Source organism: Schistocerca nitens, chromosome 4 (assembly GCF_023898315.1).
Source record: "Schistocerca nitens isolate TAMUIC-IGC-003100 chromosome 4, iqSchNite1.1, whole genome shotgun sequence".
NCBI lineage: Eukaryota > Metazoa > Arthropoda > Insecta > Orthoptera > Acrididae > Schistocerca > Schistocerca nitens.
Genome location: NC_064617.1, coordinates 327,300,721 through 327,326,192, shown reverse-complemented (window position 1 = coordinate 327,326,192; position 25,472 = coordinate 327,300,721). Strand labels below are relative to the sequence as shown.

General features: G+C 43.5%; 1 protein-coding gene across 1 annotated transcript in view; it reads left to right on the top strand.

Annotated features, from left to right (window-relative positions):
• Window positions 1-25,472, top strand: part of LOC126253485 (uncharacterized) — a 314,750-nt gene that overhangs the window by 162,820 nt on the left and 126,458 nt on the right. The window lies entirely within an intron of this gene.

Genomic DNA, 25,472 nt, shown 5'->3' with positions numbered 1-25,472 from the left:
AGCTAGCCAGGTTTTGAATGTATCCGGGAGAAACCACTTTCCATGGATAAGTACAAAGGACAAAAAAAAATAGTCACCACCAGCAGATAGCGTTTAACGCTGCCCCTAGCCTCGATAATGGCCTCAGTTCGGCGAAAATCGCATGCACCACTCGTGAACTGGTAAAATTTTTGAAACGTTCAGTGGATGATATAGTAGGTATTATGGCTAGATAATTTTTTAACGTGTACACTCTTCATTGCCTTATTGGGATACAGTTATTGCAGTGGAAGGAAGGAGACGTCTTCGAGCTTTACAAAGTTCCTTATGTACGGATTGTTGCGTTGTTGAGAGTTCTCGCCCAATATACCTAGGGTGAACTGCACCATCACGGCAGACGTTCTTCCGATACGGCAATGAATGACACACTAATCCAGCTGATATACTCGTTTCCGTAGCGTTTCAAGCGGCCAACTCCAGAGTCCAGACTCAAGAAAAGCTCCCTCGAAACAGTGGTTTGCTACTAGTCAGCACGTATCGTCTCCAAGAAGGAATTTTTTGACATCAAAGCTAAGCGCACGTCATAGAAGACTGAGTAAGACCCGTATATTGTAGAGACAGGATTTGCTTATTCTTAGCCATATTCTGGTTTGAATAATAATAAGGACACAAAGAAGTAATCTACACAGTAATCAATACAAATCACAACTGCCAACATCACGACTGCGCATGTGCATCTATTAAATGTCTTGACATATCATTAGTGCACTGAGTCGGTGCACAGTAGTAACAAGCTTCAGTGAAACTAACAAAAAGCTGTCGAAACAAGCGCGAGAACTAAGCATCCATAAGCAATACTGTCGTGTTTGCGAAGAGTAGCTTTTTGGGTCTATGGAGACAGGAATTCACAGTCTTAAACAGAAAATGCAATTCATTGGTCTGCACGCGAGACACTTACAGCGATAACGGGGAATTTGAGGACAGCATATGTCGTCTTTAATTTAACAGATATATTTGATCGTGTAGACCATGCTATTATTTTGATTAGTTGGAATTATGGAATGAGGGCGAAAGCTCACTAATGGCTCATTTCATATTTACTAGAAATAAAGCTCCGGTGATTGCCCTGCAATGTTAACAAAAAATGAAAATATTTCAATTCCAGTGGTGTGCTGTACAGTGTGAATGTCACAGACTTCTGTTGTAGGCACTGTGTTTAATACGCATCAGTGACCGGCATTGAACAGTTATTCAGTCTGTTTTTGTCACATTTTTTACTTTCCTTAGATTGAGTTTTAGTCCTAACTGTAATTGTACATTTATAATTTCTATTTGTGTTAGCGTTTTGGTATTGTTCCTTCTTGTTAAAAACCGGGAATATTTTTTCCCTTGTACATGTTTACGATGATGGATTGTATATTCCGAAATCGATCAGATGTACTCTATGAACAATGTCAATAAAGTATGTCCTAAGGTAGCCTGTAATCTTTCACAAAATAACAAAATCAGTTTCTTTTATCGAAGTTGTTGTTTTACAGACCTCTTGCAGGATTCTAAACAGTAAGAAATATTTGGGTTACTTTCTGTAGGGAAGTCAGAGGTCAGATGAATCCTCTGTCCCATGGCCGATTCTGGCTCTAGATGGGGCTGTAAGCTACAGCGTTAGAAATCCCTCCACACAACGGTAATTAAAATTAAAGGTGATCAGTAATACTGTGGCAGGGGAACTTAAAATTATTTCGTAGGCGAATAAAATTCTTTTCTGTCTAAATAAAGTGGATTCCGTTAAACTTTTATGCAAATACGTTATACAATTTAAAAGTTCGTCTTACACACCGTGTAACGTATATTCAACCAATATGTAACTTAGCTACAGCCAATATACCTATGCTCGTCAGTGAAAATGGACTCGATAAGCAACCTGAGCTATCAGTAAACGGAATCTAACTTGCATAACACTGTGTGGGTGTTGTATGAGTGTCAGTTTCACTGCCATTTAAGCTCTCAACAGATTGTTAAATGAAAAACTTAAAAGTAACATGTGGATAAGCTGTCTAACTGCGTATTTGAATATGAAAAACTACAGGAACAAATCAACCTGTAACAATGAATACTTAAGCTATCTGACTGCGTTTTGAACTAGAATTTACAGGTGATACAGAATCTGACTTGTGCAATGTAATTTACTTGATTAGAGTACATGAAATGTTGTGGTGTGTCAGTGTCTCTGTTTTGGCCCTAAGTTTTGCACCCACCTCTTCAGATGACTGCCTTCTTCCATGCGGTTTACAGCAATGCGCAGCAGCAGCGGCTAAAGCTTGTTTGTTACTAAGAATGAATTTAACAAAAAGGAGTTTGCTTGGTTCCTGTTAACAACTAAATAACTTGTGAGAAGGGATTTCATAAATTAAGTCTATTTAAAAACTTCAGAATTATCATGACCAATAAAAGACAATGACAATTACAATGACACAGGGATCAATATTGGCTGAGTGCCAGATTAACAAATTATTTCAATTTCAAAATTACATTAATATATAATAACCACAGCATATTTATGAATTAGATGCGAAGAATAATTATTATTATTTGGAGGAGGCTTCTTTCACTGATAAGCAAAACATGGGATTATTGCAAATTCGGACTAACAATCACGAGCCTAACTGTGAAATTGCTTTTGCGCTATGCTTGCCAATTTTACCTTGAATTTCATCTTTAAGCGTAGTTAAGCCATCTAAATCTCTCCTGGCTGTACAAATGAAGTCAGGCCATGAGTGTGGTGAGATCTGCCATCACCGACGTGAGGGCAGCGTGACACGTCTTCTGTCTCCTAGCTTTCGACCGACACTACTACTTTCACCCTCGCAGACAGACCTAGTCTCACAACAATGCTTAGAATCCCGCTCCCATGTTCCGCCATCAGATTGTTACTATCGATATCTGACAGCTTACACAATGCAAGGAATAGCGCCAAGTTGACTATATTGTTTTCAATGTAATGGGGAGTTATGACACACTCCTTTCAAAAATGGCTCTGAGCACTATGGGACTCAACTGCTGTGGTCATAAGTCCCCTAGAACTTAGAACTACTTAAACCTAACTAACCTAAGGACATCACTCACATCCATGCCCGATGCAGGATTCGAACCTGCGACCGTAGCGGGCGTGCGGTTCCAGACTGTAGCGCCTTTAACCGCTCGACCACTCCGGCCGGCAACTCCTTTCAACTGGCGCGTAAAACTTAACGAGGAAAGTAAGTTTCGTGTGATGTATACTGCCAAGTAAGATAGCTCGATGAAATTTAGACCATGCATAGAAAGGACTGCTACAGTATAGTTCAGATAGAAATAATTAGGGAGACGAACAGAAATGACACTTTTATTCAAAGACAGTGACTACAATGATACCACCGCGATTTGTGATGGTCTCCTGGACACTGCAAAATGTGGGACATGGTTCTTAAAAGGGTGTGCGATCAACACAGACATCAATACATGCTCCGCAACGTGCTCCCCTGCTGGCCACGATGTTGATCCGGAGTTCTTACGGTAGGACGCTGCAATCCTCCACTAGCGCGGGATGGTCGTTGGTGCACTGGACGTGCTGCACTACGTCTTCCCATCACATACCACACGTGGAACAGGTAGGCCAGTCCATTCGCCGAATATCCTCTCGTTCTGAAAGCTCCTCCACTCCTGCACTGTTCGACGTGGTTTCGCCTTGTCATCCACAAAAATGAAGTGAAGTCAGAGCAGAGTGCACCCCTGAAAATGTGCACATGCGGAAGGAATACCGTGTCACCGTAACGTTGACCGGTGAGTGTTCCGTCTTCAAAGATTGGGAGGTCAATAAGTCCATGAAACACAGCATAACACAAACACAGCATAACACCCGGACCACCGCAAAAAAATGGTTCAAATGGCTCTGAGCACTATGGGACTCAACTGCTGTGGCCATAAGTCCCCTAGAACTTAGAACTACTTAAACCTAACTAACCTAAGGACAGCACACAACACCCAGCCATCACGAGGCAGAGAAAATCCCTGACCCCGCCGGGAATCGAACCCGGGAACCCGCGCGTGGGAAGCGAGAACGCTACCGCACGACCACGAGATGCAGGCGGACCACCGCAACCACAATGTTCGACAATATTCCTGCGAGTGTTACGTGCTCACAGCTCTTACAGTATGAGCATACACCAGGAATCACTACTCAAAGTGAATCTGCTCTCATCAGAATAGCACGTGATCCCGCTCCTCGTTGGTCCAGTCCCAACGATCTTGGCACAAACGGTGCCGCTGATGTGCGGGTGTCGACGAAGGACAACGTGCTGGTCTCCTGGCAAAAATACCAGCCCCATGCAGTCGCCGTGCCAATATTGAACGTGAGATTGCGTGCCTTGCAGCCCAGTTAAATTATATTTTACACTACTAGCCATTAAAATTGCTACACCACGAAGATGACGTGATACAGACGTGAAATTTAACCGACAGGTAGAAGATGCTGCGATATGCAAATGATTAGCTTTTCAGAGCATTCCCACAAGGTTGGCGACGGTGGCGACACCTACAACGTGCTCACATGAGGAAAGTTTCCAACCGATTTCTCATACACAAACAGCAGATGACCGGCGTTGCCTGGTGAAACTTTGTTGTGATGCCTCGTGTAAGGAGGAGAAATGCGTACCATCACGTTTCCGACTTTGATAAAGGTCGGATTGTAGGCTATCGCGATTGCGGTTTATGTATCGTAACATTGCTGCTCGCCTTCGTCGAGATCCAATGACTGTTAGCGGAATATGGAATCGGTGGGTTTAGGAGGGTAATACGGAACGCCGTGCTGGATCCCAACGGCCTCGAATCACTAGCAGTCGAGATGACAGGCATCTCATCCACATGGCTGTAACAGATCGTGCAGCCACGTCTCGATCCCTGAGTCAACAGATGAGGACCTTTGCAAGACAACAACCATCTGCACGAACAGTTGGACGACGTTTGCAGCAGCATGGACTAGCAGCATGTAGACCATGGCTGCGGTTACCCTTGACGCTGCATCACAGACAGGAGCGCCTGCGATGGTGTACTCGACGACGAACCTGGGTGCACGAATGGCAAAACGTCATTTTTTCGGGTGAATCTGGGTTCTGTTTACAGCATCATGATAGTCGCATCCGTGTTTGGCAACATCTCGGTGAACGCACATTGGAAGCGTGTATTCGTCATCGCCATACTGGCGTATCACCCGGCGTGATGGTATGGGGTGCCATTGGTTACACGTCTCGGTCACCTCTTGTTCGCATTGACGGCACTTTGAACACTGAACGTTACATTTCAGATATGTTACGACCCGTGGCTCTACCCTTCATTCGATCCCTGCGAAACCCTACATTGCAGCAGGATAATGCACGACCGCGTGTCGCAGGTCCTGTACGGGCCTTTCTGGATACAGAAAATGTACGAATGCTGCCCTGGCCAGCACATTCTCCAGATCTCTCACCAATTGAAAACGTCTGGTCAATGGTGGCCGAGCAACTGGCTCGTCACAATACGCCAGTCACTACTCTTGATGAACTGTGGTATCGTGTTGAAGCTGTACCTGTATAGGCCATCCAAGCTCTGTTTGACTCAATGCCCAGGCGTATCAAGGCCGTTGTTACGGCCAGAGGTGGTTGTTCTGGGTACTGATTTCTCAGCATCTATGCACCCAAATTGCGTGAAAATGTAATCACATGTCAGTTCTAGTATAATATATCTGTCCAATGAATACCCGTTTATCATCTGCATTTCTTCTTGGTGCAGCAATTTTAATGGCCAGTAACGTAGTTCTACCCAATGTTTGACGTGTGTCCCTTCATATCGGCTGCACAATGCAGCGGTTATCTGCTGCTGCAGTTGACCGTGGTCGATCACCACTTCTCCTTCGGACAGCAGTACCTGCAGTTCGGAACGCTCTCCATGCACGTGAAACAATATTGTGAGCAATACCAAATTCGTGGGCTGCATTCGTAACACTTCGTCCTTCTTTCGGTTACCCGAAAATTCTTCCCCGTGTGAAGTCATCTAAATGTTGTCTCCAAACCATACTGTACTGAAGAACAGCATCACAGTGCATCGTGACTGCTCGCTTATTGACGCAACATGCCTTTTCCTGTTCCTTCAACTGCCTCGTGCTGCGGGGCCAGCCTTTTTGGCACTACAGCCACGCTGATCTCACGATATGTGACGTCCGGCTCTCTGTGCACGCTTGGGAGTCCTCTCGCAATATGTTCTCGCTCTTTAATTAATTTCCATCAGTAATAAATAAGTTCCATAACGTTACGTAACTCGTTCTCAAGTTTTGCAGAGCAGCGTAGACTGGTAAATGGTAAATCAGCACTGATGCATTGCAAAAGGTGAACCTTCTCAGAGTCTGGGCCCTACACTGGTACACAGGCCGCGATGCGGCACAGTGGCTGCAGAAGCTGCTGGCGGAAGCCGCCGAACGAGTTTTTCCTCGCTGCGGAGTGAGTCACTGGCGAGGTAATCACGGAGCCTGTACCCCCTGCCACGTACGAGTGATTGGTCGTCCTCTCAGACTCGTCTTGCGGTCAGTTTCCTCTGAGTAACCTGTTGCTACCTTACACATGTTCCGCCTATTGACAACCTGCGCCACATCGGACAGCATCCGCCTTTAAACATGTTAACAAAGACAGCGTTTAAGTTCTAGAGAACAATTTGCTCGGGACTGGCAGCCGCTGCCATTGTGGAATCGGCTTAGATACCCCAGCTGCAGGTTGATGATTCACTTGAGAGGTCTATTACAACACGTCCATTTTTCTGCATACTGCCACCACCTGTCAACGCTGAAACGCAACTGAAGACACACGTCACATCTCACAAACAAGAAGCTTCATGTAATCTCACATTTATCCCACATCAAACATACTATTGTTTGAAAATTTCAGACATTCGCAATCATGGGAACTACCAATGTCTTATGTTAGTATTCCAAATAAATAACTGCTCAGGATGAAGTCGGAAGTAGACGCATCACAATCGCAAGTTCAAAAAGGTAATAATATTGGTGGATAACTCCATGTGGCTGAGCCCCGTTGGTGCTATTGCATCCGGAGAACTCTCAAGGGCAGAAAAGCGTAGTGAAAAGCAGGAAGACCGGCAGAGTATCGATGCTTGGTTTAGGGATTATCAATTGACTCTCACCATAAAGGCCGGCCGCTGTGGCCGAACGGTTCTCGGCGCTTTAGTCCGGAACCGCGCTGTTGCTACGGTCGCAGGTTCGAATCCTGCCTCGGGCATGGATGTGTGTGACGTCCTTAGGTTATTTAGGTTTAAGTAGTTCTAAGTCTAGGGGACTGATGACCTCAGATGTTAAGTCCCATAGTGCTTAGAGCCATTTGAACCATCACCCTTAAAGGTAATATATATGCGTAAGCATGCGAAAAGACATATTATTGCGTGATTACATGATTACCTAAATATCAGTGGTAGCATTTACATCCATCTGAGGGTCAGCGTACGGGACCGATTTGAAATGCAACAACCACACAATATCAGTTGTGGGGAAGGCAGATGGAAGACTGAGCTTTATTCGGCGAATCCTGGTTCGGTCAATATTTAAGTATTGCTCCTACACCTGAGACTCTTGCGTGGTACGATTGGAAAAGGAAACTGAAAATGTTCAAAGAAAAGCAGCGAGTTTCGTCTCAGGTTCGTTTAGTAAGCGCAAAAGTCGGGCAACTTCACACGCGGTGAGGTCATGGTTAAGTCCAAACACGATAGCTCCTATCTGCCATTCGCATCCACCCATCTTACTGCTTACTGCGTTGGTTCCATACAACCGACTGGCCCATCGACACCACATCACTGTCATGATCTGCGTCAGCGGTCGAAGGTAAAATGACCACCTGGTACCATTTCTACGCAGTCTACAGCGCTCCAAGGAGACCAGTGTGTTCTTTGAAACCGGATGACATAATGTTTCGTCCATCGAGATTATATTCTGCACGTTTACGAAAAGAGACATCTGCATCTACCTCTACATACATACACCGCAGACCACCTTACGGTGGGTGGTGGAGGGGACCTTATGCAACTATTAGTAACTTCCTCTCCTGTTCCACTCGCAAATGGTACGAGATACAAACGACTCTTTGAAAACCTCTGCACCAGTCCTAAGTTCTCACATCCTATCTTCATGGTCCTTACGCTAAACGAACGTTGGCGGCAGCAGAATCGTTGTGTAGTCGGGCTCAAATACCGATTCTCTAGATTTGGGCAATAGGGCATTGCGGAAAGAGCATCTTCTTCTCTCCAGTAATTCCCATTTGAGTTCACGAAGCATCCCTGTAACACTTTCTTCCTTATCGAACCTACCGGTAACCAATCCAGAAGCAGTCCTCTGAACTGCTTCCATTTCTTCCTTCATTCCGACATGGTGGGGAAATGCTTGAACATTACTCAAGAGTCGGTCGCACGAGCGTCCTATACGCCGTCTCCTTTATGGATGCGCTACACTTTCCCAAAATTCTCGCAATAAAACGAAGTGTAGCATTCGCCTTCCCTACTACCAACCTAAATTGCTGCTGCAATTTTATTTTTTGACTCATTAACCTTCTGACTGGTTAGATGCGGCCCACCATCAGTTCCTCTTCGTGTCAGAACAGCACTTGCAACCTACGCCCTCAATTAATTCCTGGATGTATTCCAGTCTCTGCTTTCTCTACAGTTTTTACCTTCTACAGCTCCCTCTAGTACCATGCACGTCATTCCATGATATCTTAACGGATGTCCTGTCATCTTGACCCTTCTTCTTGTCAGTGATTTTCATTAGTTCTTTCCTCTCACATTCTGCACAGAACTTCTTCATTCCTTACCTTATCACTCCACATAATTTCAACATTCGTCTGTAACATCACATCTCAAATGCTTCGATTCTCTTCTGTTCAGGTTTTGCCACAGTCCATATTTCACTGCCATTAAATGCTGTGTTCCAAAAGTACATTCTCAGAAATTACTTTTTCAATTTAAGGCTTATGTTTGATACTAGTATACTACTCTTGGCCAGGAATGCACTTTTTGCCAGTGCTAGTCTGCGTTTGATGTCGACCTTGCTCCACCTGTCATGGTTTATTTTGCTGCCTAGGTAGCAGAATTCCTTAACTTTATTTACGTCTTGACCATCAGTCCTGATGTTAAGCTTATCACTGTTCTCATTCCTGCTACTTATCATTATTTTCATCTTTCTTCAGTTTACTCTCAGTTCATATTCCGCATCATTAGATTGTGCATTCCATTCAATAGATCCTGTAATTCTGTTTCATTTCCACTGAAGATAGCAATGTCATCAGCGAATCTTATCATTGATATCATTCCGCCCTGAATTTTAAACCCACTCTTGTAGCTTTCTTTTATCTCCATAATTTCTTCTTTGATGCATAGATTCAACAGTAGCGGAGAAAGACTGCATCCCTGTCTTACACCGTTTTTAATCCGAGCACTTTGTTCTTGGCGTTCCACCCTTATTCTTCTTTGGCTCTTGTACATGTTGTATATTACCCGTCTCTCTCTATAGTTTACGCATATTTTCCTCATATTTTCGAACACTTTCTTTTCCATTCTTCTGTATATTAATCCTGTTAGCAAGTTGGATACACGAACTGTTAATCTGATAGTGTGACAGTTCTCGCACTTGAGGGCTCTTGCAGTCTTCATAATTCCACTTCATATCGCTTTGCAGCGTTACACCTAGATAATTAATGGCAATGATTGCGGCCAGCTGCATACTCCTAATGCTGCAGTCTGTAATGGTTCTTTATTTACGTGGCCATTACGGCGCTCCAACCCCACTTCTCGATACCAGTAATATCGTACTACTTTTCTGAGAAGTAACAGACATATTTTTGTGACAATATTCACATCTGGTTTTATTAATGTATAGGTACTCCGATGTATCGATATATTACAGTGATATGGTTCTTGTGTGTATTCATTTCTGTGAGACTGTCATAATCTTTGACTTGCTTGTAACCGTTTTGGCACGAATGCGCACAGAGCAGTCTTTGTTTCACTTTGCAGAAGTTAAGTTGTTATTTCGCTTTTAAAAGAACAGTCGAGTCTTGTGTTTGGTTAAAGTGGAAATTAAATATATGAAGATTGATACAAAACTGTTTTCTTGATGATGTGACAATTAAGAATAAGTATACGTGAATTTACAAGAAGTTTAATAAAAATGTGGATCGTGAACACCAAGTCAAAAATTGTTTCCTCCATACCATTGTTCTGATCTGGGATTGTTTGATCATTAAGAATTTCCTGAAAAACGCATTTGTTAGGTCTTCAAATATTGCTAAAATACAGATCTGGACCTTCTAGCAGTCAAAGTGGAATCACCCTAGAATCAACAACATGAATCATAGCAACTTCCACGAAATCTACGTGGTAATCCATTCAAGATAAGTACCAAAATTAATGACTTTTTTACAGTGATTTCATTATTTCCACTCTGACGATACCATCCACAGTCAATAACTTTGTTGTTGCCCGATAAATCGAACATATGCTGCGTGAGCAACATTATTAATCTGATTTCTAACCTACTTTGCAAGTGGTGGTATTGTTAGAAGTCGAACATTATATTTCTACATTTCTACAATTAGAGTGAGCTGGTATTCATCATACCAAATAGGATTTTGTATACGGCATCTTATACAGGGTGTTATAAAAAGGTACGGGCAAACTTTCAGGAAACATTCCTCACACACAAAGAAAGAAAATATGTTATGTGGACATGTGTCCGGACACGCTTACTTTCCATGTTAGAGCTCATTTTATTACTTCTCTTCAAATCACATTAATCATGGAATGGAAACACACAGCAACAGAACGTACCAGCGTGACTTCAAACACTTTGTTACAGGAAATGTTCAAAATGTCCTCCGTTAGCGAGGGTACATGCATCGACCCTCCCTTACATGGAATCCCTGATGCGCTGATGCAGCCCTGGAGAATGGCGTATTGTATCACAATACGAGCACGAAGAGTCTCTACATTTGGTACCGGGGTTGCGTAGACAAGAGCTTTCAAATGACCCCATAAATGAAAGTCAAGAGGGTTGAGGTCAGGAGAGCGTGGAGGCTATGGAATTGGTCCGCCTCCACCAATCCATCGGTCACCGAATCTGTTGTTGAGAAGCGTAGGAACACTTCGACTGAAATGTGCAGGAGCTCCATCGTGCATGAACCACATGTTGTGTCGTACCTGTAAAGGCACATGTTCTAGCAGCACAGGTAGAGTATCCCGTATGAAATCATGATAACGTGCTCCATTGAGCGTAGGTGGAAGAACATGGGGCCCAATCAAGACATCACCAACAATGCCTGCCCAAACGTTCACAGATAGTCTGTGTTGATGACGTGATTGCACAATTGCGTGCGGATTCTCGTCAGCCCACACATGTTGATTGTGAAAGTTTACAATTTGATCACGTTGGAATGAAGCCTCATCCGTAAAGAGAAGATTCGCACTGAAATGAGGATTGACACATTGTTGGATGAACCATTCGCAGAAGTGTACCCGTGGAGGCCAATCAGCAGCTGATAGTGCCTGCACACGCTGAACAAGGTACGGAAACAATTGGTTCTCTCGTAGCACTCTCCATACAGTGACGTGGTCAACGTTACCTTGTACAGCAGCAACTTCTCTGACGCTGATATTAGGGTTATCGTCAACTGCACGAAGAATTGCCTCGTCCATTGCAGGTGTCCTCGTCGTTCTAGGTCTTCACCAGTCGCGAGTCATAGGCTGGAATGTTCCGTGCTCCCTAAGACGCAGATCAATTGCTTCGAACGTCTTCCTGTCGGGACACCTTCGTTCTGGAAATCTGTCTCGATACAAACGTACCGCGCCACGGCTATTGCCCCGTGCTAATCCTTGCATCAAATGGGCATCTGCCAGCTCCGCATTTGTAAACATTGCACTGACTGCAAAACCACGTTCGTGATGAACACTAACCTGTTGATGCTACGTACTGATGTTCTTGATGCTAGTACTGTAGAGCAATGAGTCGCATGTCAACACAACCTTCCTTCAATTGGGCCAACTGGCGATGAATCGAGGAAGTGCAGTACATACTGACGAAACTAAAGTGAGCTCTAACATGGAAATTAAGCGTTTCCGGGCACATGTGCACATAACATCTTTCCTTTATTTGTGTGTGAGGAATGTTTCCTGAAAGTTTGGCCGTACCTTTTTGTAACACTCTGTATACATGCACCATGGAGATGGCCCAGGGCGTATCAGTGGACTGGCCCTTTGGTCGAGGAAATGAGGTTACACAGGAGCTATCGAATAATATGCAAGTAAAGGTGTTTTTTGTCGTGGCGTTCTCAGTGACGCCCGAGACTCCCGGAGGAGGAAGCTAGCGGTGCGCGGGAGATTGCCAACACAAACACACCGCGACTGCAGGTTGTGCGGCAGCCGGCAGCGCTGTCTGCGCGCGGCTTCCGGCGCTGTGGTTGTGCGACCCGCACCTTGCGCTGCGGGCTGCCGACCCAGGGTCGACGACCGGGGAAGCTCACGCACCGCCACACACGCGCGCGTGTCGCGGCAGGACGCCGGGACGATCCGCGTCCAATTGTATTCCGCCGGTAGCCGAAAGCGTGATGGGACACGCGGTTTTTGTCAAGGAGATGCGCGTGGAAATGTCCTGTGGCGGACTCGGCATTGTGTGATGCGAAGCCTTTGATATCCTTAGCCCCGTTTTACATGAGCGACATTCTCACCAAAATCGACTACTTGTCGTGGGTACGTGTCATGTTTTTGCGTGTATATCATCCGCCAAGTCGTTCCGTGACGTTAGTTGTCAATTGACGATGCTGAGGATGGAGTTATAAAATCTTGAGCATGCTGCACAATGCCCATGCGCAGAAAACTTTGACAGATTTCGTCTGCCAACAAAGGAAGTTAATCCATTGTCGCCGAACACACTCCTGCCATAGTAAAGTATTTTGTTCATTCTTAATTCTTATTTTGTTGTTTGCTTTGTTATTGTTACACTTTGCGAAGGTCGCTCGGTGACACAGTATTTTTGCTACTATTGAACTTCAACACGTGAGAAGAAACATCTGAAAACACAGAGTTATTTACGTTTTACAATGCCTGGATAAAGAAACAGTTTATACCGTGCATAAATAAGAACGGTAGTTAGATAAACACCTCAAGAGTTTGAATAGTACAAAAGTCAAATTGGTTCAAATGGCTCTGAGCACTATGGGACTTAACATCTGAGGTCATCAGTCTCCTAGAACTTAGAACTACTCAAACCTAACCAACCTAAGGACATCACACACATCCATGTCCGAGGCAGGATTCGAACCTGCGACCGTAGCAGTCACGCGGTTCCGGACGGAAGCGCCTAGAACCGATCGGCCACCGCGGTTGGCTACAAAAGTCACATCTGTTTAACAAGGAAAGCATCTTGAAGTTTTCCCGGATGATCGAACATTCTATCATTAATCGGGAGTGCATCCGGGAAATTAATAACTCTTGTACCCATACTACGGCCATTCTCAAGGTGAGCCGATTGCACGATTTTTAAAGCACTTTAACCGTGAAGTAAACGCGCATGCGCCAAAAATAACACTGTTGGTAACAAGACCGTCATCATAGATAAAGCTTTACGCCTTTAAGAGTGAAACAAAGCAAGCGCAGCGTCAGCGAACCCACAGTGCTTACAAAGTATATGGTTGATTATTATGGACGGCATATGTTGGAATACCAGACAGCGAAGACCCACTGTATGTCCTTTGTGAGTGCAGACGTGAAATGGGTGGTTTTCATGATTTGTCTCCTCTCTCAAAGGATATAGTCTAGGTATTCACTGCCTGGCACTCCAACATATGCCATCCAAAATAATCAACCATTTATGTCTTAAGCACTATGGATCCCCTGATTTGGCCCTTACTTTATTTTCTTCTTAGAGGCGTAACGGTTTATCTACGAGTGATGCGCTTGTTACCATTAGTGTTTTCTTTGGCGCATGTGCACCTGCTCCACAGTGTAAAGTGCTCTAAAAATCTTGCGCCGGCCGGGTTGGCCGAGCGGTTCTAGGCGCTACAGTCTGGAACCGCGCGACCGCTACGGTGTACTTCTAAATATATTTCAGGCGAGACATGGATAGATTCACTGATTTAATACCAAATATTATGTACGTTGTATGTCATACAAGAACAGAAGTCAGACCTTGAAGCAAAGGAACCAATTGGTGACGGAGTGTCGTAGAACAGTCTTGACGTCATTTTGTGGCAGCTTTGACATCTGATTGTGCAGACGAAACAGGAATGGATGTGTGTGATGTCCTTAGGTTAGTTAGGTTTAAGTAGTTCTAAGTTCTAGGGGACTGATGACCTCAGAAGTTAAGTCCTATAGTGCTCAGAGCCATTTGAACCATTTTTTTTTTTTTTTTGGTACTCGTACACTGGATATTTTTTAAACAGTAGTCTTCAGTAGTCGTTATCTTACGGCACAGAGGTTCTGAATACAAGGAATGTGATCTCAGGTTGTCGGTTATATTGTCATTTCCAGTGGCGTTTACTTGCAAGTGAGGGAGTTTCGTTTTGGTCACACTACTGAACAGTCAGGAAATAATTAGCAGAACACTGAAATCCAAACGCAGAGAATGTTGAATTTCGGAGATACGATATTTTAAAGTTTGATTTGAGAAGTGTGATGATATCCTCAGGTGATCTTTTCGCTGCATTGCTTGCTTGCGCGTCTTTTCTGATGTGTTTGAAAAAGGCAAAGTTTTAGGCTCACTCTGTATCCGTTGGGATTTGTTCCATTGTCGAAACGTAATTAAGCAAAATTACCTGTTCACGTGGCTTGCTCTCAGAAGGTATAAATTTACCGCTCATTTACCATTTCAGCAACTAACTTCATGGCAGAGTAGAAGTTTTGTTAATAGGAAGTCTTTTTTATAAAGACAGTTTTATAATTGTTAAGGGTTAGACTTATACAATACAGTTTTTGAACAGTAGTCTCTTTTTTAATCATTCAATAAATTCAATCAATTTAATATCTTCCACCGTCTCCTCACGAGAGTTCCATTTCCTAACTGCGTGTCGCCGCATTGTGCTGATGGGGCACAGTCATTCAGAAAAGCATTTGCTTAACATAGCTGCACGTCATTGCACACAGCATTGCACTGCGCAAGGCTGTCCTTTCTTTAGCTGGTTGGTGCTGCACTATGTTTTTACGTTTATCACTTTCCAGCGGTACGGAGTTTCCGTTGCCACAGGTAAGCCATGAAAACTTATTACGGCCAGTTTAACATTACAATCAGGACACAGTTAAATGATTCTCGGTCGAGTTTTGCATTTCAGAATTAACATCAGGTTCAGCTTAGGTAAAGTTCATTGCAAATCTCATTTCTTATGCAGACAGTCTCATTCTTACAGAGCAGTGTTGCATTCGCGTGTCTGTCTTTTAGCCGGCCGGAGTGGCCGTGCGGTTCTAGGCGCTACAGTCTGGAACCGCGTGACCGCTACGGTCGCAGGTTCGAATCCTGCCTCGGGCATGTACAGGGTGTTTCAAAAATGACCGGTATATTTGAAACGGCAATAAAAACTAAACGAGCAGCGATAGAAATACACCGTTTGTTGCAATATGCTTGGGACAACAGTACATTTTCAGGCAGACAAACTTTCGAAATTACAGTAGTTACAATTTTCAACAACAGATGGCGCTGCGGTCTGGGAAACTCTATAGTACGATATTTTCCACATATCCACCATGCGTAGCAATAATTTGGCGTAGTCTCTGAATGAAATTACCCGAAACCTTTGACAACGTGTCTGGCGGAATGGCTTCACATGCAGATGAGATGTACTGCTTCAGCTGTTCAATTGTTTCTGGATTCTGGCGGTACACCTGGTCTTTCAAGTGTCCCCACAGAAAGAAGTCACAGGGGTTCATGTCTGGCGAATAGGGAGGCCAATCCACGCCGCCTCCTGTATGTTTCGGATAGCCCAAAGCAATCACACGATCATCGAAATATTCATTCAGGAAATTAAAGACGTCGGCCGTGCGATGTGGCCGGGCACCATCTTGCATAAACCACGAGGTGTTCGCAGTGTCGTCTAAGGCAGTTTGTACCGCCACAAATTCACGAAGAATGTCCAGATAGCGTGATGCAGTAATCGTTTCGGATCTGAAAAATGGGCCAATGATTCCTTTGGAAGAAATGGCGGCCCAGACCAGTACTTTTTGAGGATGCAGGGACGATGGGACTGCAACATGGGGCTTTTCGGTTCCCCATGTGCGCCAGTTCTGTTTATTGACGAAGCCGTCCAGGTAAAAATAAGCTTCGTCAGTAAACCAAATGCTGCCCACATGCATATCGCCGTCATCAATCCTGTGCACTATATCGTTAGCGAATGTCTCTCGTGCAGCAATGGTAGCGGCGCTGAGGGGTTGCCGCGTTTGAATTTTGTATGGATAGAGGTGTAAACTCTGGCGCATGAGACGATACGTGGACGTTGGCGTCATTTGGACCGCAGCTGCAACACGGCGAACGGAAACCCGAGGCCGCTGTTGGATCACCTGCTGCACTAGCTGCGCGTTGCCCTCTGTGGTTGCTGTACGCGGTCGCCCTGCCTTTCCAGCACGTTCATCCGTCACGTTCCCAGTCCGTTGAAATTTTTCAAACAGATCCTTTATTGTATCGCTTTTCGGTCCTTTGGTTGCATTAAACCTCCGTTGAAAACTTCGTCTTGTTGCAACAACACTGTGTTCTAGGCGGTAGAATTCCAACACCAGAAAAATCCTCTGTTCTAAGGAATAAACCATGTTGTCTACAGCACACTTGCACGTTGTGAATAGCACACGCTTACAGCAGAAAGACGACGTACAGAATGGCGCACCCACAGACGGCGTTGTCTTCTATATCTTTCACATCACTTGCAGCGCCATCTGTTGTTGAAAATTGTAACTACTGTAATTTCGAAAGTTTGTCCGCCTGAAAATGTACTGTTGTCCCAAGCATATTGCAACAAACGGTGTATTTCTATCGCTGCTCGTTTAGTTTTTATTGCCGTTTCAAATATACCGGTCATTTTTGAAACACCCTGTATGTGTGTGTGTGATGTCCTTAGGTTAGTTAGGTTTCAGTAGTTCTAAGTTCTAGGGGACTCATGACCACAGCAGTTAAGTCCCATAGTGCTCAGAGCCGTTTCTGTCTTTTAATGTCTAGAATTTTATTTAGTGAGTTTGCATACGTAAATTTACAGGACATTTTCACAGGAGCGGTTTGGACGTTTGTCTTTTTAGGATACAGTTTTTACGCTTTCTTATTATTTTTGGTAAAAGTTAATTACAACACAGTAACACAATTTCAGAAATTTTTCGGCCTTTTATCAGATGGCGTTGACGTAATTACCCCACTTGCCTTTGACAGACATTATTGTACAGACACCTACGAAATTAAACAATACAAAACAAGTTCAGTCCAGTTTAGTTCACAACAAGCAAACAACTTTTTTTATACTCTTCTTACTAAAGATATTAAATTACTGTAATCCACGTTATTCCGCTCGTTCCCTGGAGCACTAATGGTAGGTTTGCACCTCGCCTGAATTTCCGTCTGCTGAGTAGTTCTTATTCCAAATACCAAAAACGTAGAGTCTTATGATCACCATATTTTAAAACAACATAATCCCTCGTGTTCCGTACGTTACAACTTTCTGTCGAAATTTCTCAAACCGGTTTTGTGAAATCTTTTATTGAAAAGTTTCTTAACACTAACAACTCAAATGTTGTCGTGTTACGAATTTCTATCACATCGTGCGTACTGTTAAATGTTAATTGCAGAGTTCGTTTATGAAATGTATGTTATTTGACTATAACGTTAAATCGTATTAACGTACTACGCTTCTCAATGTAATAAGCATTACACTGTGTACTTATAAATATATTTCAGGCGAAACATGGATAGATTCACTGATTTAATACCAAATATTATGTACGTTGTATGTCATACAAGAACAGAAGTCAGACCTTGAGGCAAAGGAACCAATTGGTGACGGAGTGTCGTAGAACAGTCTTGACGTCATTTTGTGGCAGCTTTGACGTCTGATTGTGCAGACGAAACAGGAATGACTCAGACGTAACATACCTGATAGTAGTACCATGGATGTATAATAAGGGGAGATGGCGCTACAGACTTATTCTATACGTTGCTTCGAAACTGGCGCCGCCACACCGGATGCTCCGAATCGTTAGCATGCTACTATTTACGACTGCTTCTTGTTCTTAATTTCTATCGTGTGTACCTAACAGTTGTTAGAAAATGTTACAGTGCTTAAGTGAATAGTGACAGGAAGCCACTTTCAGATGTGCTACTGGTCTGAAATGCACATTTGAGCCACTGATAACCGCATTTGGCTTTATTAATGTAGCTTTCTTTTTGTTATACTTTTTCAATAACCAAGAAGAGAAGGAGCGACGTGAAAAGGTTGATTTCGTAATCCATTAACGGTGACAACATTAGCACAGAAACAAGTTAATGTGATTTTGACGCTGCTCCGTCTCGCAGCCTTTAACTACAAGCGGCGCCTGCTTTTGCTGCAGTAACGTTGTACGTAATCGAAATGGGTTAATGTGTCTGCAGATAGACAGCGGCACATTTTCTCCAGTCCCGCACCGGTAGTCAACGGCTTGCGGCGCACTCGCGCGCTCACCGACTTCTTGCAGGCCTACGACACAAGACGGGTACGAAAGCAGTATCAGCTGTACTGCATATCGATGCTGCACTCAGCTTCTTAGCTTATCGGGCACCGGTGGAAGCTCGTCGAGGTGGTTCGTCTCCCAACACACAAAATTAATCGATAAAAAAATTGAAAAAACGATCAGATGTCTTGTGAAACGATTTGTCTAAAAGCAAGAAACAAAATAGATTAGAGAAACATCTGAGAAGTCTTGAATGTTGCTCACAACCATGTACAGCAAACTGTAGATTGAGAATGCCCTGCCGGCCGGTGTGGCCGAGCGGTTCTAAGCGCTTCAGTCTGGAACAGCGCGACGCCACGGTCGCAGATTCGAATCCTGCCTCGGGCATGGATGTGTGTGATGTCCTTAGGGTAGTTAGGTTTAAGTAGTTCTAAGTTCTATGGGACTGATGACCTCAGATGTTAAGTCCCATAGTGCTTAGAGCTATTTGAACCATTTTTTGAGAATGCGCATTCTCTTTCCTGATATTTGAAGAATACTATATTGGAAAATTTTTGAGACTGAAAAATTGTTGGAACTTTTTAACACCTTCGAGCATTAAAAATTAGATTCTCAATTGGCATCTCATTTCCATTTGCGTTTTTCAAAGACACTTCAAATGTTTCTCCCATCAATTTAATTTCTTACTTTTAGACAAACCATTTCATCGTCTTTTTTCCATTTTTTTCAAGTTTTGTTCAGAGAGCTTTGCTTTTCTAGTGTTTTCTGTTCTCGAAACCTGCACAATTTAGTGCTTAATTTGAAAGAGGCCATTTTCACTAGTCATATCAAAGTAGCTTTTTCTGCTCAGATTAGCTAGACCTTGAAAGGATAAACATTTCGATAGCCCTTTGTCTTACTAGTGTATGCTGTTCTCCAGTGTCCTAAATTTCATATTTGATAAGGAAGAAGCCATTTTAAAAATCAAATATCGTCCCAGTGAAACCTTTTGTACACAAAATAGCTACGTCCGGAAGAGATGAACCGTTTGGCACCTCATTTGCTTTCCCTGCGTTTTCTGTTCTCCAAATGCCCTAAACTTATTATTTGATTCGAAGGACCCTTCTTGACAGTTACATATCACATCAATGTAGCTTTTTATGCGCAAAATAGCTATACTTTGTAGTGATGAAGTTTTTCACACTTCATTTACGTAGCTAGCAGCTGTTCGTGAAATATTTGTTTCCCCTAAAATCACTAGTTATATTTTTCCTAATTACTCTCATTACTTTCAAGAAATTTAATATTCTTTTACAAAATAAGATTTCAGGCTCATCATTTTCATACCCTATTTGTTCATTTCCCACTCCTAGTGTGGCTATGAAAATTGGGGCAAAATGCATTGTCTATTTCCTAGGGAGTCTTGTTATGAAACATTTGGCCAAGAACAGATAGCTTCAAGAGGAGAGAAGCGTTGTAGCAGTTCGTTTACTATGTGAACATTCATCTACTCGACATTAGTATTTAAAGCTTAGAGATTGACTTATTACAAACTCCTTTGGCCTGTTAATCATGCTAATCTAGTGGAGATTGTCATAGTTAGTTGTAGAGTGTTGGTACAAAGGTTACCCAAATGAGAGCTCTCTCCGTCGTATTCAGAGAAGAGAGATTTCCTCTTTTGAGTTTTTATTTAATTTCATCTGAAAATAGAAAACTACACCAGAAAATAGAAACGTAGCAAATGCAACCTTGGCTGGAATGCACCCACTTACGCACACAACTCTATGTTTTCTTCATAACGTGAAACGTAAACTCCGTCCACAGACCCTGGCGAGTCCAGTGGTGCCGACCGACCGCCGTGTCATCCCCTTCCAATCGCTGCATTGCATACAGTGTGGAGGTCAGCACAACTCTTTCCCGGCCGTTGTCAGTTTTCGTGACCTGGATCCCCTCCTACTCGGTCTAGTAGCTCTTCTATTGGCGTCACGAGGCTGAGTGCACCACATTCCAGTCCTCCAACCAAGGAAAAATTCCTGGCAGTGCCACGATTTGAATGTCGCGTCCTTCGCATGACAGGTAGTCGCGCTGACCACTCAGCGACTTTTTATTGTTTTCTTTTTTTCTCTTTTTCGTAATTATTTTTTCATCACGGAAATTGTCCTGAAGCGTCTTCCATATTCCTTAAGTAACTCATCATGGTAGAAGATGAGCTTATTCATGAAAAACATATCTCCCTTATGTAAATGAATAAAATAATCTCTCCGTGGAAGAAAAACTAAATACATCTCTTCTTGGAAAACTAAGAAACCTAACAACGTGAGGAAAAGACGTAAAGGCAGATTACTCTGGAAGAAAACATGGAAGAAATCTCCCATAACACTTTATGAGAAACGGTGGAACTTGTCTTCAGAGAAAACAAGAAGACTCTGCTCGACGATTAAGAAAAAAAGCCATGTACATGAACGTCAGTCTAATTGAAAGAGAGATTTCCAAAAAAATTGCAGAAAAAATCTTCACATCTCTGTTTTAACTTGTTTTTTAATGGTCAGTGTTGCTGAATTATGTGTGTGTGAAATCTTATGGGACTTAACTGCTAAGGTCATCAGTCCCTAAGCTTACACACTACTCAACCTAAATTATCCTAAGGACAAATACACACACCCATCCCCGAGGGAGGACTCGAACCTCCGCCGGGACCAGCCGCACAGTCCATGACTGCAGCGCCTCAGACCGCTCCGCTAATCCCGCGCGGTATTGCTGAATTAAACAGCTCCTAATGCCCGTTGGTTCTAGCGATAAAATTCGAGAGTACGTAAGGGACAAAGCGTGTCGCACGCAGCTGTCCTGCTTTGCAGCTGGATAGAAGTGCCAATTGGATTTAATACACTTTCTAGTAGTATTTCTGACGGTACTGTGCAGGTAATAGGGGCCACTCTTTTTCGAACCCACGACCACGCTTTGTTTTGATCGGGAGACACGAAATGCTGTTCTACGGTGTCTTGTGGAGCACACTTATTGCAATACAGGTCCGATGCGAAATAGTTTCCGTAGCGTCACCACTTTGTCATTGACAACGTCATACCACTGCGACCTGACGTGGGTGGCCATAATATATTAGTGTACATTAATCCAAACACGCACCCAGTTCGTTCTAGGATTGACTGTCTTGGATGTGTGGGAGGTGATTCAAAGACTCTCCTGGATAATATTACAGTGGACATGCGTAAGCTGTCTTCAGAAATATAAAGGGTGTCAATTATTTAACTATATGAAAAAAACATCAATTAGTTACAAACTACGACGTGCACACATTTTATTCAACATCTAAACGTCACAACAGATAATCGGAATTAGGTTATGACATATTCGATATGTCTGTCGTCATTGGCGATAATGTAGCGCGGACGAATAGCGAAATTCTGCATGACCACTGAAGTATCGGAACATCGATGCTGTCGATGACCACCTGAATGGCTGTTTTCAGCTCACCCGTGGTTTTGGGGTTATTGCTGTACACCTTGTCTTCAATGGAGCCCCACAAAAAGGAATCGCATGTGTTCAGATCCGAAGAATGTGGCAGTCAATCGAGGCCCATGCCAGCGGCCTCTTGGTACTCCAGAGCCAGAATGTTGTCCCGAAAGTGCTTCTCCAGGACATCAAACACTCTCCTGCTTCGATGGAGTCGAGCTCCGTCTTGCATGAACCGCATTGAGGGTGAAGAGACTTCTCGATCGCGAAATACGGATTCTCAGTCCCCCAGAAGCGCCAGTTTTGCATATTGACGAACCCATCCAAATGAATGTGGGCTTCGTCGCTAAACAAAAACCACACGGTGAATACTAATTCCCGCGGCTAACCGTGCAGTTTCAACGTCCTAACGCAAACCGTTCAGAAGTTATGACGATTTTATTTCATATAGTTCAATAATTGTCACCCTTACCTGGTATCATTGTAGTACTGTATGAAATTTCGACTAATTGGCGGCGAAATGACTGCAGGTTTATAGTGGAGCATCAAAATTTTTGTGACGGAGTTTGTTGTCGCTAGATGGATTTCGTACACCAGTTCCTCTGTGTGTGGTTAGCGTTGCTGTAATCTGGAAAGGTACTTCAAGGATGTGTGCTGACCATATGGTCCACGCTCCGTTACAGAGGCGACCTAAGCTTTCTTCGGCTATCAGTAAATTACGCAAAGCACGATCGCTACGAAAGACGAACACTAAAGCAGTTTCTCACCCTTTTAGTGGTCGCGTCCGTGGCCGCGACAGACGTCAAGCTGTTTGCTGTGCTTGCCCCGACAGTAGGTGGACGAGCTGGGATGGCAGATAGCGGAGATGTGACGTGGAAGACTCCTCTCGGGTTAGTTCTCCCTTGTGTCTGTTAAAGTGGGGCCTTGTGCTGCCTTACTGGCCGTGTGTCGAAATCTTTTCTGTTCTGCATTTTTGAACATTTAATAGTGTATCCAAGACTTTGTACTACTGGGAGTGATCTTTTAAAAACCAAACAACACGTTGTCTCCCATTACGATCTTACCATGATTAAGTCCATAATTAAGACAAAAAGATGTTGCTGTTTTGTAACAGATCGAGTCTCCTGGAAAAGAAACTATGCAGCTTAGTTCTCTCAAATTTTTCCCTTCCGACTTGTGCCTTCAGAAAGAGGCTCGATGACACTCACTTGTCTCCCCGCGATATTGGATAGGTAGTGGGAACGGGAACGGGTCGCTAGATAACTGCCTGAAGTCTCCAGTTAGCCGACTACAATGGTTTTCGCCATAAGGAAACGACAATATAACTCATATTTAATTAAAATTAAAACGGATACGCAACAAATATGTAACGTAGCTACAACAGATAAAGCCTATGCTCGTCAGTGAAAATGGACTCGATAAGCAACCTGAGCTATCAGTAAACTGAATCTAACCTGCATAACACTGTGTGCTTGTTGTACAAGTGTCAGTTTCACTGTCCTATAATCCTTCAACAGATCATTCCATGGAAATCTTAAAACTAACATTTGGATAAGCTATCTGACTGCGTATTTGAATATGAAAAAGTACAGCAACAAATGAACCTGTAACAATGAATACCTAAGCTATCTGGCTGCGTTTTTGAACAAGAATTTTCAAATTATACTGAATCTGACTTGTGGAAAGGAATTTACTAGATTAGAGTACATGACATGTTGTGGTGTGTAGTGTCTTTGTTTAGGCCCTAAGTTTTGCACTCACCTCTTTAGATGACTGCCTTTTTCCATGTGGTTTACAACAATTCGCAGCAGCAAGCAGCAGCAGCGGTTAAAGCTTGTTATTACTAAGATTTAATTTAATAAAGAGGAGTTTGCTTGGGACCTGTTAACTACTAAATAACTTGTGAGCAGGGAATTCATAAGTTAGCGCTATTTAAAACTTCAGAATCAACATAATCCATAATCAATAATAGACAATGACGATTACAGTGACATAGGTATCATTAATGGCCGAGTGTCAGATTAACAAATTATTTCATTTTCAAATTTACATTAACATTCAATAACCACAGCATTTATTTATTAATTAGATGTGGAGATTTATTGTTATTGTTTGGAGAATAAGGAGGCTTCTTTAACTGACAAGCGAAACATGGGATTATTGCAAACTCGGTCTAACAATCACGAGCCTAACCCTGCAATTGCTTTTGCGCTACGCTTGCGTATTTTACCTTGAATTCCAATTTCAAGCGTAGTTAAGCCATCTAAATCTCTCCTGGCTATATAAATGAAATCAGGCCTTGAGTGTGGTAAGATCTGCCATCACCGACGTGAGGACAGCGTGACACGTCTTCTGTCTCCTAGCTTTCGACCGACACTACTACTTCCACTCTCCCAGACAGACCTCGTCTCACAACAATTCTTAGAATCGCGCTCCCATGTTTGGCCCTCAGATTGTTACTATCGGTATCTGAGTGCTTACACAATGCTAAGAATAGCGTGAAGTTGGCTATATTGTTTTCAATGAAATGGTGAGTTCTGACACACTCCTTACAAACTAAACATATCAGAAGTCCATATACTTATATGGATATGGTGTCCGTTCTTTCGGACAACGGGGACTCGAAGCCGGATCTCCTGCTTTCACGGCAGACGCTCTATCCATCTGAGCCACCGAGGGCACGGAGGATAGTGCGACTGCAGGGACTATCCCGCGCACGCCCCCCGCGAGACCCACAATTTCACCTTATATGTCCACACACTACATTCGCAGTGTCCCTACCCAACACACTCATTGCTCATGGAAGACATTCTTACAAAGTCCCGTAAGAGTTCGGGTATATGTGTGCATCCGCACAGAAGAAGGTCATGGCCGGTATTGGGTAGGGATACTACGAATGTACTGTAGTGTGTGGACATATAAGGTGAGAATGTGGGTCTCGCGGGAGGCGTGCGCGAGAAAGTTCCTGCAGTCGCACTGTTCTCTGTGCCCTCGGTGGCTCAGATGGATAGAATGTCTGCCATGTAAGCAGGAGATCCCGAGTTCGAGTTCCGGTCGGGGCACACATTTTCAACTGTTCCCGTTGATATATATCAACGCCCGTCAGCAGCTGAAGGTATTAATATATAATTCTAATTATTACAAGTCTGGTTTAAAAAAATACTCTACCTAATCAAAAGCATCCTGACCCCATATGTAACGCGAAACTGAGCGTTAGGGATTGCGGGAGATGGACCCGCTAATATGAAAGGAGGCAGAGGCTACTGTGTTGTCATTAGAGAACCGGTTCCAATTACATGCATCGGTCAGTAGAGTTCAGTGACTTC